The sequence below is a fragment of the Mya arenaria genome, chromosome 1, assembly GCF_026914265.1.
Source record: "Mya arenaria isolate MELC-2E11 chromosome 1, ASM2691426v1".
In the NCBI taxonomy this organism is placed as follows: Eukaryota; Metazoa; Mollusca; class Bivalvia; order Myida; family Myidae; genus Mya; species Mya arenaria.
In genome coordinates, this window is record NC_069122.1 from 58589311 (window position 1) to 58601751 (window position 12441).

Below are 12441 nucleotides of genomic sequence, written 5' to 3' on the forward strand. Positions count from 1 at the left end.
GCATTTTTCATTTTTCCAAAAAAATACTCAGATGTACAAAAATAATGCATAAACATGAACAGCTAATTCACAAATTCTGCTGTGTTGAAATTTAAAGAATCAAACTTGAGATTGTATGAAAAGATTCAGAAAAATCATTTTTTTTTCAAACATGTTAAATCTGACGATCATAAGCCATATGTACAAAAATATGCAACTCTAAATTGTAATTTCATGCTCTGAACAAAAATATTCATCGAAAATTTTGTAATTCGAGAAGTTGATAAGGGATCGCAAGATTTCAAAAAAGGAACTATAGGCTTTATTTCACACAAGATTTCATGAAAAAAAATAATTCTTCATAATGTTCAAAATCTAGAAGCTACCGAGGGATCTCAAGATTTCATAAAAACATTATAGGCCTGAACATGTGTACTCTGAACTAGCGTTCACACCAGTTCTCATGAAAAAAATATCATAACTTCATAATGTTGAAAATCTAGAAGTTAACGAGGGATCTCAAGATTTCATAAAAAAAATATAGGCAAAAATTATTCAAAAAAGTTAGGCTCATGCAAATCTCTCAAAATATAACAAATTTCAATATTTTAATTAATTGTACAAAAGTGATGCGGCACCAAGTCCATGAAACATGAAAAAATGATATCTAATTAAAACTGGCGTTCACACAAGATTTCATGAAAAAAATAAAATCTTCATAATGTTCTAATTCAACAAATCAACATTTGCAGCATCCCTCACAGATTTCAAAATCACAAGCCATATGTACAAAAAAAATGCGGCACCAAGTCCATGAAACTTGAAAAAAATGCAATTTTGCTGAAACTGATTTCACTTAATCTTCATAGAAAAACTACTTAATTCACAGATTTCAAAATCTTGAGCCATTTGTACAAAAATAATGCGGAATCAAGTGATAATTCTGGAACTACTTCATATGAGCGTATAAATAAAAGGGGTTAAAAAATAGTCCTAAAAATTTAAGCACAATTATAATGCGATGCGCATTAATTTTGGCCATCGGGTATATAAGCTCCACATTTTTCAATATTTGTCATTCCAGTAGCAAGCTCTTAGCTCAGAAGTACTGTTAGTCTGCTGGTAGCCAAAAGTGGGTTTGAACTTCTCAGATTTCTCCTCGCACTATGAACTTGGTGCATCAGAGATACAGAGAAAATATCTGAGAGGTTTTTTGACCTTCTGGTTTGAACATTAGAACAGTATGTCGCGATACCTCATAGTTTTTCGCTCTTGAGTCTGGCCAACTCATGTTGTCGATCACTATGACATCGCCTGACGAATACGATCATTATCTGTGATAGCCATTAGATCATATACAATTCAAACGCGATTTTGGCAAGTGATTTGTTATTTGCGTCTGGTAGCATGAGCAAAGAAGTATAGCTTCGACGAGATTTGTTCTCATTGCTCAATATGCTACGGTCTTGGATGCATTGCAATGATTTTGTCAACTTCGCAAAATCATTTTGGCAAAAGTAAAATTTTAGAGGCTACCATGAGTATGGAGGTGTCGTTACACCAGCTTAGTATTGGTGTAAGGTGATGTAGAGGGCCAATACCAGGAACCACTCATGGTCATTATGTCGCGCTACAGGCAATGAAAAAAAGGGAGTGGCAATCTCGATGTATCACTGTGGTCCGACACTCCACACAGTCTTTACAAAGAGAGGGGAAAACATAAGCAATCGGATGCTTATTCCTAAGTGTGCCCTGTCGAGTAGTTGCCTTTAGCGTTGCCTCAGTTTTTTATCAAAATTCAAAATTCAATCGCTGCTTTGCTCATAAGGCGCGATACAAAATGGAAATGCTTTCTCAGATCATAGTAAGAATTTTCTACCTCCAAGTAAAGCGAGCAAATATGCCTCTATGTGCTTAAGAGGTGTGTTTAAAAGTGAACTCTGTAGCCTTCTCTTAGCTCAAAAATGAAATAAGTCTACAGAGATTTCAAGCCTAACTTATGGTTGAGGGTACTTAAAGTTGATCGCAGAAATCCCTTCTTTGATCGGACAATGCGGCTGAGGCACTCGATTCTTGCCCCAGTACAGGTCTCTTGTATCTGAGATCACTAGTTCGGCGTTATGCCTACAACGAGTCAGCAATACCCCGTTTGTTACAACCGAGTAGCCCAACACTCTACATTATAGGTGTAACAAATTGTAGAAGGTCGCCTGGGAGACCTGTAATGGGTGCTGATTTTGCGTAGTGTATGACACTAGGAAAATAGGTTTCTGGCTCAGAGTTACCATTTTCCGATCTCGCTGATGCGGTGGGTAACCTGACCAATGCCAGTCACAAGTCTGGATGAAAAACAAAGAGTGAACACATAACATAACAAAAATACTTTTCACATTGAATGTTTGATATTATAACAATTGTAAACTTCTGCTTGTGTTTGATTTAATGAAAACAAATGTGTATAATAATAATATCTGTCATGTGTTCCCGTTCCGGATAGAAAAATCCGACCCGAGGGCACCTGCGTTGCCAGAAAACGAGGCTTGTTGAGTTACCGGCTACGCAGCGTGCCCGAGGGTCTGATTTTTCTATCCGGAACGGACACACATGATAGATATTTTTTCTAACATACATTAAATTACATTTTTAGTGAAGAAAGTACATAAAAAAGCGCATTTTTGTAGACATCACCAAAAAGCGCGTGCGATGATGTTTACTGACGTCATGACGCGCAGTAATTTTTATTCACTGCAGACGTCAATAAGTTCCTCCGAAATTACGTCTTTATAGGGTTATTTTGTTTTGTTTTTTAAAGTTCATTTTTGTAAAGTTAATGTTAATGGAACTCATTTATTTAAATCTCATAATTATGATACCATAAAGTGTATTATAAATGAATTTGAAAGTATTACGTCACAGCGCGTGACTCTTCTGGCATGGGGGGATGCCAGATGGAGTTTTCCAGCACGGCTGAATTCACCGGAAATGCCTATCCGGTGTGCTAGAATTATGTATATTGATATGTTTGCAATGCTTTGCATGTTTGTACTTTGTTATGTGCTTACATTTTGAATAAAATTGAAACTGAAATTAGAAGCATTAGTTGTATATGAGAAATTGTCAATAGTTATGCAACGATTGAGTGAAACAAAATTTAAGCATCATGAAGACTTTCGTCTTTTTAAATGCTTCAAACTTTACGAAAAAGCAATTTTTAAATTTCATCTCATGTTTTCAAAATCTTCAAACATAAGTACAAACTCATGTTTCCTTTGCATTATAATTTCAAGCTCTTATAATCTTCACTTCCCAGCTCATATGCACCAAGTACGGTGGCCGAGTGGTTAAGGCGTTGGACTTAAGTTCCAATGGACGAACGTCCGCGTGGGTTCGAACCCCACCTGTACTAATATTTTTTGCATTGGAGTTCCATTTTAGGCAATTGTCCATTCGACTAAGCGTAACTGCAAAGTTTTGTAAGGAATACATGATAATAAATAAATAATACCCATAATGAAGAATATGAGCTTTATATCATACTCTCTTTTAAAATGCACAAGTGGTTATCCAGTGAAATAAGTTTATGATGGTCATTGTTCAAAGTAAAACGAATCAGTGTTTTCATTGCATTTTAATTTCAAGCTCTTATTACTCGAGTTTCATTCATCAATTGTTTAATCCATGCATTCAGTTGATATCAAACATGTCAGACACAACTTTAAGCTTACTTGGCAATTTGGCAGATCGTATGGAACACAGTGAAACTCAGGTGCTGTACATGAAGACGATCGTAGTAAATAACAGCAAACACATATCTGGCGTCTTGAGAAAACTTTTGCCATTAATTCGTAAAAGTGTAAAATTCATAAGATAGCTTCTTCAGAAAAACCTTCTAGCAAGATGAGCGAGCAAGACAAAAGAAATAGAGAAGTTTTACCACTAGCCAGAGAAATTAAACGTGACTTCAAAAACTACAAAATTGAGTTAAACAAAATATCAGAACGTTGTTGCAGGGAGAAAGAAATTGATATTTTATCCGAAATCCGATCGGTATCCAAGATCTTGCGTAAAACAAATCCACTAACATCCCTTTTGCGCAATCTTCTTTGCATGGAAGCAGAGTTGCAACGACAGATCGACGAAAAAAACATTTGTACTAGTTGTGTAACAAACAAAAAGTGTATTGTGTTTATACCCTGTGGACATTTATCTTGTCAGGCATGTTCCATTACCAGCAGCGAATGCCACATTTGTAGCTCAGCTATTGTTGAAAAATATGTTATTAATAAATCATAAACAATTATTTGTATTTTTGCTTTCTGTTTATTTAATTTTCATGGTAAGGTGAACTGTGTTAATCAAACACTACCCGTTCTGATTCACACAGTTATGCTGTAGACAGCCGCAATACGCTAGTAAGCTCAAATTTTTAACATTAGTTTCTGAAGTTGACGAATGCAGGTTCAAGAAATAATGTATACGCTTTTTTGAGCACTTCAAACTATTTAAACATACAGCGGTGACTGTACTATTCACTAACTAAATTACCATTTACACGCTACAACATACATGCGAGAAATGGCAAATCAAAATCATGGTGTTATTGGATTAGCTGGTTTGTCGTACAATTATTCCGAAAAATGCTTCAACTGGGAATGCCAATTGTGTTATGCAAGGGTTTGGAACGTTGAGCCTTGTGAGCGTCATAAGCTCAGGGATATTTTCCGTCCAGCTGGCTACTGCAGAAATTGTTTCAAATATTTGTTCTACTGTAGTGCCTGCAAACGCATTTCTACTCCGCCTGAAGTCCTGATAAAAATAAATGTTTGAAATGTTACTTTAACAATCGAAATCTTGGCCGCTCACCTGACGTGGATGAAAAAGTTGCCCCACTCGTCCCTCGTGGGATTAAATCCACTCACCACCGATATTGGGTTGTAGTGATATACACTGGCATACGTTAAAGTCGCAAGGTATTTCTAACCAGGGTACCACACTTCCGATACCCCAATGCCGACGCCCATTGATTAGAAACTAACGAAGTAAATTGAGCGTGCTGTCAAACCCAAACGCAAGCATAAAACCAACACATTTTATTTCAAACTATATCATCCAGCACATATCATGGAAATGATGATGTTGGATATCAATGACTGTCACATTAAAAGGAACAGAACACTTCCTGTCATGAAAACATGAACTTGATTTGTGCTACCCGGTGTCGTAAAAATGGCATTAGTGACTTGAAGAGGTTATACCGACACCAAAAAACATGTTTTAAATAAACTTAGATTTACAAACAAAGAATGCTGTAATTATTGGTAATTTTAACCAAGATTGTCCAAAATTGTATATGCGTCAGTGTAATGCGTTGCTTATTGTATCAGTACATGTGTATGTAATATGTACAATAGTGTATTCTATTCTCCTGTTAAAATATATTATTGTGTGTGTGTGTGTGTGTGTGCTTGCGTGCTTGCGTGCGTGCGTGCGTGTAATACCTTTATCAAAAATGACTATCATAATTCCGTTGCATTAACCATGTTATGTGTACAGTGAAGAACTGCAATATGACCACCAGCCAGCGGGCTACTTTCCCACTATGGAAATAGTGAAAACTTAAAAATTGTTTTATTTCATTTTGTTTAATTGTGTGAGGAACAGATGCACTTATTTTAAAAATGATTAAACCTAACTATCATATACATAATTCGTACAGACAATATGGTTCGTCCAAAATGCTCACTAGAGGACGAAACTGCTTTTCCCTATGCGTTGTATTGGGTTTGAGTCTTGTTATAAACCAAAGAGACTTATAGATAATAGCATTACAGTATATTATACAATCAACGTCCTCTACCAAGACAGTGCAACCTATAAAAGTAAAGTAAAGTGTTTGTTTAATATAGTGTCACCCCTCTTAGTTAAGGTCCAGCCCGTTGGACTAATGAGACACCTACATTCGTGAACATCTTTACCCCGATTCCTATCCCATATGCCAGGCGCCTGGCAGGAAGGCAATCTGTACCCCTCGATTAAACTAGCTGCTGGGTCGGCAACCGGCCATGTCAGAACAAGCCCCGTGTGAGACTCAAACCTTCGACCTCCCGATCCGTAAACGGACGCCTTAACCACTAGGCCACGGAGACTTATATTTCTGATGTCATGTAGACAAATGTAAACGTTATATAGGCTATAATCATTTGCTTAGTAAATGCAATTTAAAAATTCAATACATATTTTTGTTCTCTTTTATCGGAAATGATATCGTACACTTTACCTGTTGAAACTGTTGATATTTATTGTTAATAGATTAATATATATAACGCATGGTTAAATACGTAATGTGAGTATCTTTTATCTAGCCATCAGTTTGAAAACGTTGAAGGGCATTTTCTCCAAATGAAAATGGTCGGCATATTAATATATGAAATAAGTGCTAGTAGTCTGCCTCAGATCTCAGAAAAGATGCTTACAGAATAGTTCTGTTGGCAAAAAGTGATAATGCAAAGGTTTTACCATTCATGTTTTGTAGGATAATTCAGACGGGCTGTCGCCCTATACAAGCTGACATAAGGTTTAAAATAAGCTCAAAATTTAACGGGATCATTTATATTTCATATTTCGATATCAACCCTTTAACTGTGTTTTGATCACATAACTAGATTTGTAGAGAAATATTTCACGCCACAAAACAAAATCATTTCATATATTCAGATTATTTTTGAACATAATAATATAATATTAATAAAATATTTTTAAAAATGTTTCAAGTACCATTTTGATAAAGAATAACACAAGCATACCACTTTTCAAACATTTTAAGTCACTTTAATAAGTTAAAACAAATAAATAAAGCACACCTATTGTGCACAAGGAACATATCTTCATCCCTTTCATTCGAATAAGACTTTCTCCATTTTATTCACCCAAAGCGCTGGATAAGATTAGACGCGAAGTATATGGCTCTCTTCCATGAACAGGTATACCTTTCTTTCCATATTATATTTCGATATTCAAATACAATCACAGCACAAACAAACACAGGTATATACAATGCTACATAAGTTTTTTATCACAATATTGCGAAAATGTTTATTGAAAGGGAAGAATATTTCAATGCATATTGCTCATGAACCTTCTATTCCTTAAATTAACTTTCTGCATTGAATACTTCAAGGTTAAGGCCATTTGAAGGTCAAAGTACAAAAAAAATATACCGAATTTGAAATACCCTTGTGTGGTGGGTACAGTTTTCCAGAGCTTTAAACATTTCATATTTGGGCTAAAGTTTAATCCCTGGTGTTTGCTCTGACCTTGCATATCTTTGTGAGTCGGTGAGTAGTTTGATTGCCGAATTAAGCGTAATATTTATTTGTGGACAATTTGTATACAATATTGATCTAACATATTCACCCTTGAAAATAATTTGTTTTTTTTTAGAGGGTCTGCTTCCTTAATATACATGATAAGAATATTGTACTTAAGCACTGCACTTCCTCGCATTGCCATATATCTATATACCAAGTGTGTGGTCCTATGTTTAACAACATAGGCTAAAGCATTCAAATTGAGGAACTAAAATATGTATTTATATAATATTTAATGAAAACACAAAACTGACTTCTGTAAAATTGTTAGTAACTGAAGAAAGGAAAGAAAAAAAATGCTTCTGGATCGATTCGAACCGCTACCATGAAACCATCAAATGATTTATAGTCCTGTGCTTTACAACATAATCTTAAGCATTGACATTTAAAAAAAGTTACAAATGGAGGTTTTCATTAGGGGTGTTATACCTTAATATACATGATATGATTATGATGCGTATGCAATCTACTTCCTCTCAATGCCCTTCATCTATATACCAAGTTTTATTTCAATCATATCAGTAGTTTTGAAAGTATGCTTCGGACAAGAAAAAGTAACTAAGGGCAATATCTCTGTAGAAATGAATGGATGAAAGCAGCTGATGTAGATTAAGAGCCTAAGGATCCAACAAAAACAGGCTGTTTGGTTATAGAATCAAGTGTACTGAAACCAGTTTGCATGAGCAAACCCTCGGCACATGTCTCCTGTTTGCATTTGGTTGCATGTGGATTCACCTCATAATACAGCATATGAATATGAGCATGTTATGAGTCTGGGCTGATTTGCATGTTTGAATATAAATGTGAGGCATCAGAATATTTGGAATAAAGCTGAATAATTGGAAATTCCAAAATTTGCTGATATCATTTTTTGGTAATTTATATCTATGTGGATTTATTCACGTGTATACGAATCAAGACCTTCTGTTTAGAAATTCAGTGCGGAAATACACATTAACTTTGATGTATTGTTGAAATAAACATTGTATTTCTTCTCCTTCGCAATTTATCATACCTGCAAACTAAAATATTGGTTTTAACAATATTTTCTGTGAGGTTTGAATTTTATATATTAGGACAATGCTCAAATACATCAATTAAACGTCTAAAATCCGCATAATAACCAATTGACCTACTAAATACCGTTCTTTCCAATACTGGAGGCGACAACCCTTAATCCCCTCCAGCATTCTTTCATATAAATTAAACTTCACAAACATGATTGATGTCGAGCATTACCAAATTTGCAAACGCAAATGATATTTTCTGTGATCCGAGGCAGTCTTTAGTCCAGATATAAAAAGTACAGTGCGCATTCAACTTACCGGTGCCAGAAGGCGTAAAATTCCTGCCAATGTAGAGTTTCATTAAAACCCATAATGGACATTATAAAGTAATAAATACGTTAACTTAGTTCTTTGAAAATAATTCACTCATCATTTTTTAAGTATTCGACTGTTTCGGATTCAACAAACAATGCTATCGAGTAAATAATGCAATCAAACAACATTAAACAAAGAATTTGTTAGGTGATGGTTTATTTGCCATTAGTCCTGGTGTCCCTAGACATTTCCTTATAACTTATTTTTAGAATAAATTTTTATCCGCTATCGAATAAGGGTTTAGTTTATTCCAAACCGTGCAAACAATTGTGAATCTTACAGAAAATTACACTTTGACAATTTAAAAGCAATAAATAAGTGTGTCCGTGCTGGTCTTGTAACATACTTGCTATAGTTTAAAAGTGCTGTAATGATTACACGAGTACCCTAGTAATCACGAGTCAAAGCAAATAATCGACACAAATACTCGTTAATTCTGAGATCGCTAGATCGCGATTCAAGGTTCTTTTCAAGGTTTTACGAGAAAATGATGTTTTACAAACGATAAAAACATTGAAACAAGAAATAAAAAGTCAAAGAACATTAAAGAAATCATAAATAGAAGATCTAGAATAATAAAATAAAATACGAAACATATGTACAGCTATCGTTTATTTTCATTTTAAATTCAATGTCAACATGGCATCACCGTCAACAAAAACATGAGCTCCGGCGCTATATAAAAATGCTCCAGTACTCTGTTCTTCTAAAATCTGGAAATATTTCGGGTTTGATGTTAAGGCTGACAAAAAAGTTATCTGCAAAACATGTGTTGCATAATATGTAGTTTAGCAGATTGAGTAGCTAAGATTGAGTGTAGCTAATTCAGTGTGCATTGTGTAAACGAAGAAAGTTTAAATGTTGTTAACCCTAAACAGACTAAACAAACAAAAAAGTGTTGTTATTCTTTTGACATTCATTAACATTCAAAATATGTACTGCTATATACCAAGTGAATCGTTAAAACGATTAGTGGATCGCAAGCCAAAGATCGCGATTCGACTAGGATCTCCTTTTGTCTGGCAATACACAGTCCTGTCAGAGGTTATCAACATCACTGTCTGGAAGTTGTTTTGTATTTGTTTGACTTTGATTTATGTGCCTTTGAACCGAATCTCTGGACTTTGCAGTTTCTGTTGTGTCATTATGTAAATCTGGTTTATTTTTCAGAAAATCAGGCTTTAATAATATTCATTTTTCTCTCACAAAACAATTGCGAAAAGGTTTGAGCTATTGTAAGGAAGAACTTATAAAAGGAGTTTACATTCCATAATAAACACTTTACATTATTTAAGTTATTTTACAGCTGAAAATCAAACGTTGGTGTAACTGACCGCGAACATGACTAATTTTCATATCAACATTACATTATCAATTTGATTCTGGCGAAGGAATCTTATCTCTGGGTTGGGATCGTAAGCCTGGACAGAACATAATGTACGGCATATTTGGTAGATATTTAATAACTTTGCATGTTGATGTACGAACGATTTTCATATGATGTCTTTAGTTTGACAACTATCTAAACTATATGTCAAAAGTACTCCTATATATACGTTAAATTATTGTGGTCTACTGCTTGAACGCCAAAATTAAAAGTGATAGGAACATTAATCCAAGTGTAGGTGTTATTCTTATACTCTAAATATAATAATAAATCTTAAACATAGTTAATGTTCCCTTACATTTTCGACCAAGGTGACCTTTTGCGTCCGAAAATGGTTTTCATGGGGGTATAGTGATATCATAAAGACCATAAAGCCTTAAGTACAATAGCCTAAGCAAGAGGTTGCCGTCTCATATATAACAGACTGTTGCTAAAGTTTTCGGTTCTTTTCATTTGGATATCTCGAAGAATACTCAATACCATGTATCTTCTATTGTTTATATTATTCCATTTCCATTCTGTCGTCCTTACTGGTTTGTACAGCAATGCATTCATTATGTGACTATTCACATATTTTAACCTTGAAGTTCTTAGGCGAACTATGTGTGATGCCTGTCTTTCGTAAGAGTTTGCAATGTTGCGCCGACTTGATTCATTCGTTTGCAGGTTGATGGTGGCTCTGTTGAGACTTATACTTGTAAATTTTGGACCGCGTAAGGTCATGGCTCTATAACCTAGTTAAGACCCAAGTGCATGTGTTCTAGTGATTTCATGTTTTACTGACCATTCCAGGTGATAATCATTAATTGATAATGTTATTGTGATGCGTGTATGGGCTTTTTGTGGTATTTGTACGAAACAAGCTCAATAGCAAAAAGTTTAAACATGAACCCCGGTTTAATGGCACAACCAAGAAACATGGAAAAACATGACTACTGTGCTTGTTTTTAAAGTTTAATTGAGCTTTCCGCTGCCAGTCAGAGAATATGGCCTTCCAGGAATATAAGCTCTTTTTATAAATGGAAATGGTTTAAGGTCAGAGTGAGGAATATTTTATTCTGTCTGTTCCTTGAAAATATTGCAATAACCTTGTCTTTTATCCACAGTGCTTTGTAGTAGCAGGAGTTTTGTCCAGAAAAATACGATCATCCATCACACTTTTCTCAGAAGGTTACATTAAATACCAAATAAGACATATAACTATAACATTGGGGCAGTCAATGGCATCTTAATTTAATATCATGTTCACGTGTACAAGGTCCACCTTACATTTAACAATGAATCGTAATTATACTTATCTAGTTAAATATTCATTATGTTGCTATAATTTGTTAGTCAGGTATAAACAATTTCTACTTTTACCTATTGCTTATGTAATGTTAATACTGATTATCTATTTTAGAAAATCCTTCTCTGGTACCTTGTCTTCAGCTGACTTTATTTCAAAGCAAAGCTGTTTGTTATGTGTATGTAAGGGTTCATTTTGATGTTTTCATTTCAATTAACTTCTTTGGCTAAATACTATTGAATAAGCATGATTTTATGAATTAGATGGTTGTCATGACACCAAAAAGTAACACACTTGATTTATCATTGCATTCTTAGCATCTATGTGTATATGTAATTCATAGGATTATCATTTGCAGTTGGTCATTTGTATAATGTAGTATGATGGCATTCATTTTTTCTAAACATGACTGCATTATAACGAACAGGTTCACATACTATACATGTAAATTTCTATTCATGTATATAATGATAAGATACCTTACGTGCAAACGCATATTTTCAATTTGATGAAACCAGGTAAGTGTCTTTGATAACGTTGATAATACATTCCATTCAAGATCATTGAATTGACTTATTGTTTTGAACAGAATATTTAAACGTTCGCCGAATATATCTTGATCTGACTGCGGGGTGGTATTAGCATTGTGCAGAACAGGAGAGCCGAAAATACGACGTTACGTTAATTGTTTTTCATATTCTAGAATTGGTATTTGCGTTGAAGTATATTATTTAAAAAGAAAACAAAAACGTGATTTTGCAGTTATCAAAATGTGAGCCTGTTAAGTACTTAAGTCCTTCTTTTATAAAATGTATGCAATACATTAAAATTGAAATTGTAAAATTGATATGTAAGCAAAAACGTACAGCATTTTACTGTGATATGTTGATTTCCTTGTAAACATATGTTCTAAGCTAATTGCTATTGTCATGATGACACAGACAAGCTAAATTTCCAAATCAGTCTCAAAGGTATATTAAACTATGATTGTATTTCTATTATTCAGTGAAAATGATATCGGAGTGGGAATAGCTCATC

General features: G+C 34.3%; 1 non-coding gene across 1 annotated transcript; it reads left to right on the forward strand.

The window, feature by feature from the left end:
- Positions 1–3302: 3302 nt before the first annotated feature.
- Positions 3303–3385, forward strand: Trnal-uaa (transfer RNA leucine (anticodon UAA)). Its single transcript has one exon. It is a non-coding gene; the product is annotated as a tRNA-Leu (tRNA).
- The last annotated feature ends 9056 nt before the right edge of the window (positions 3386–12441 follow it).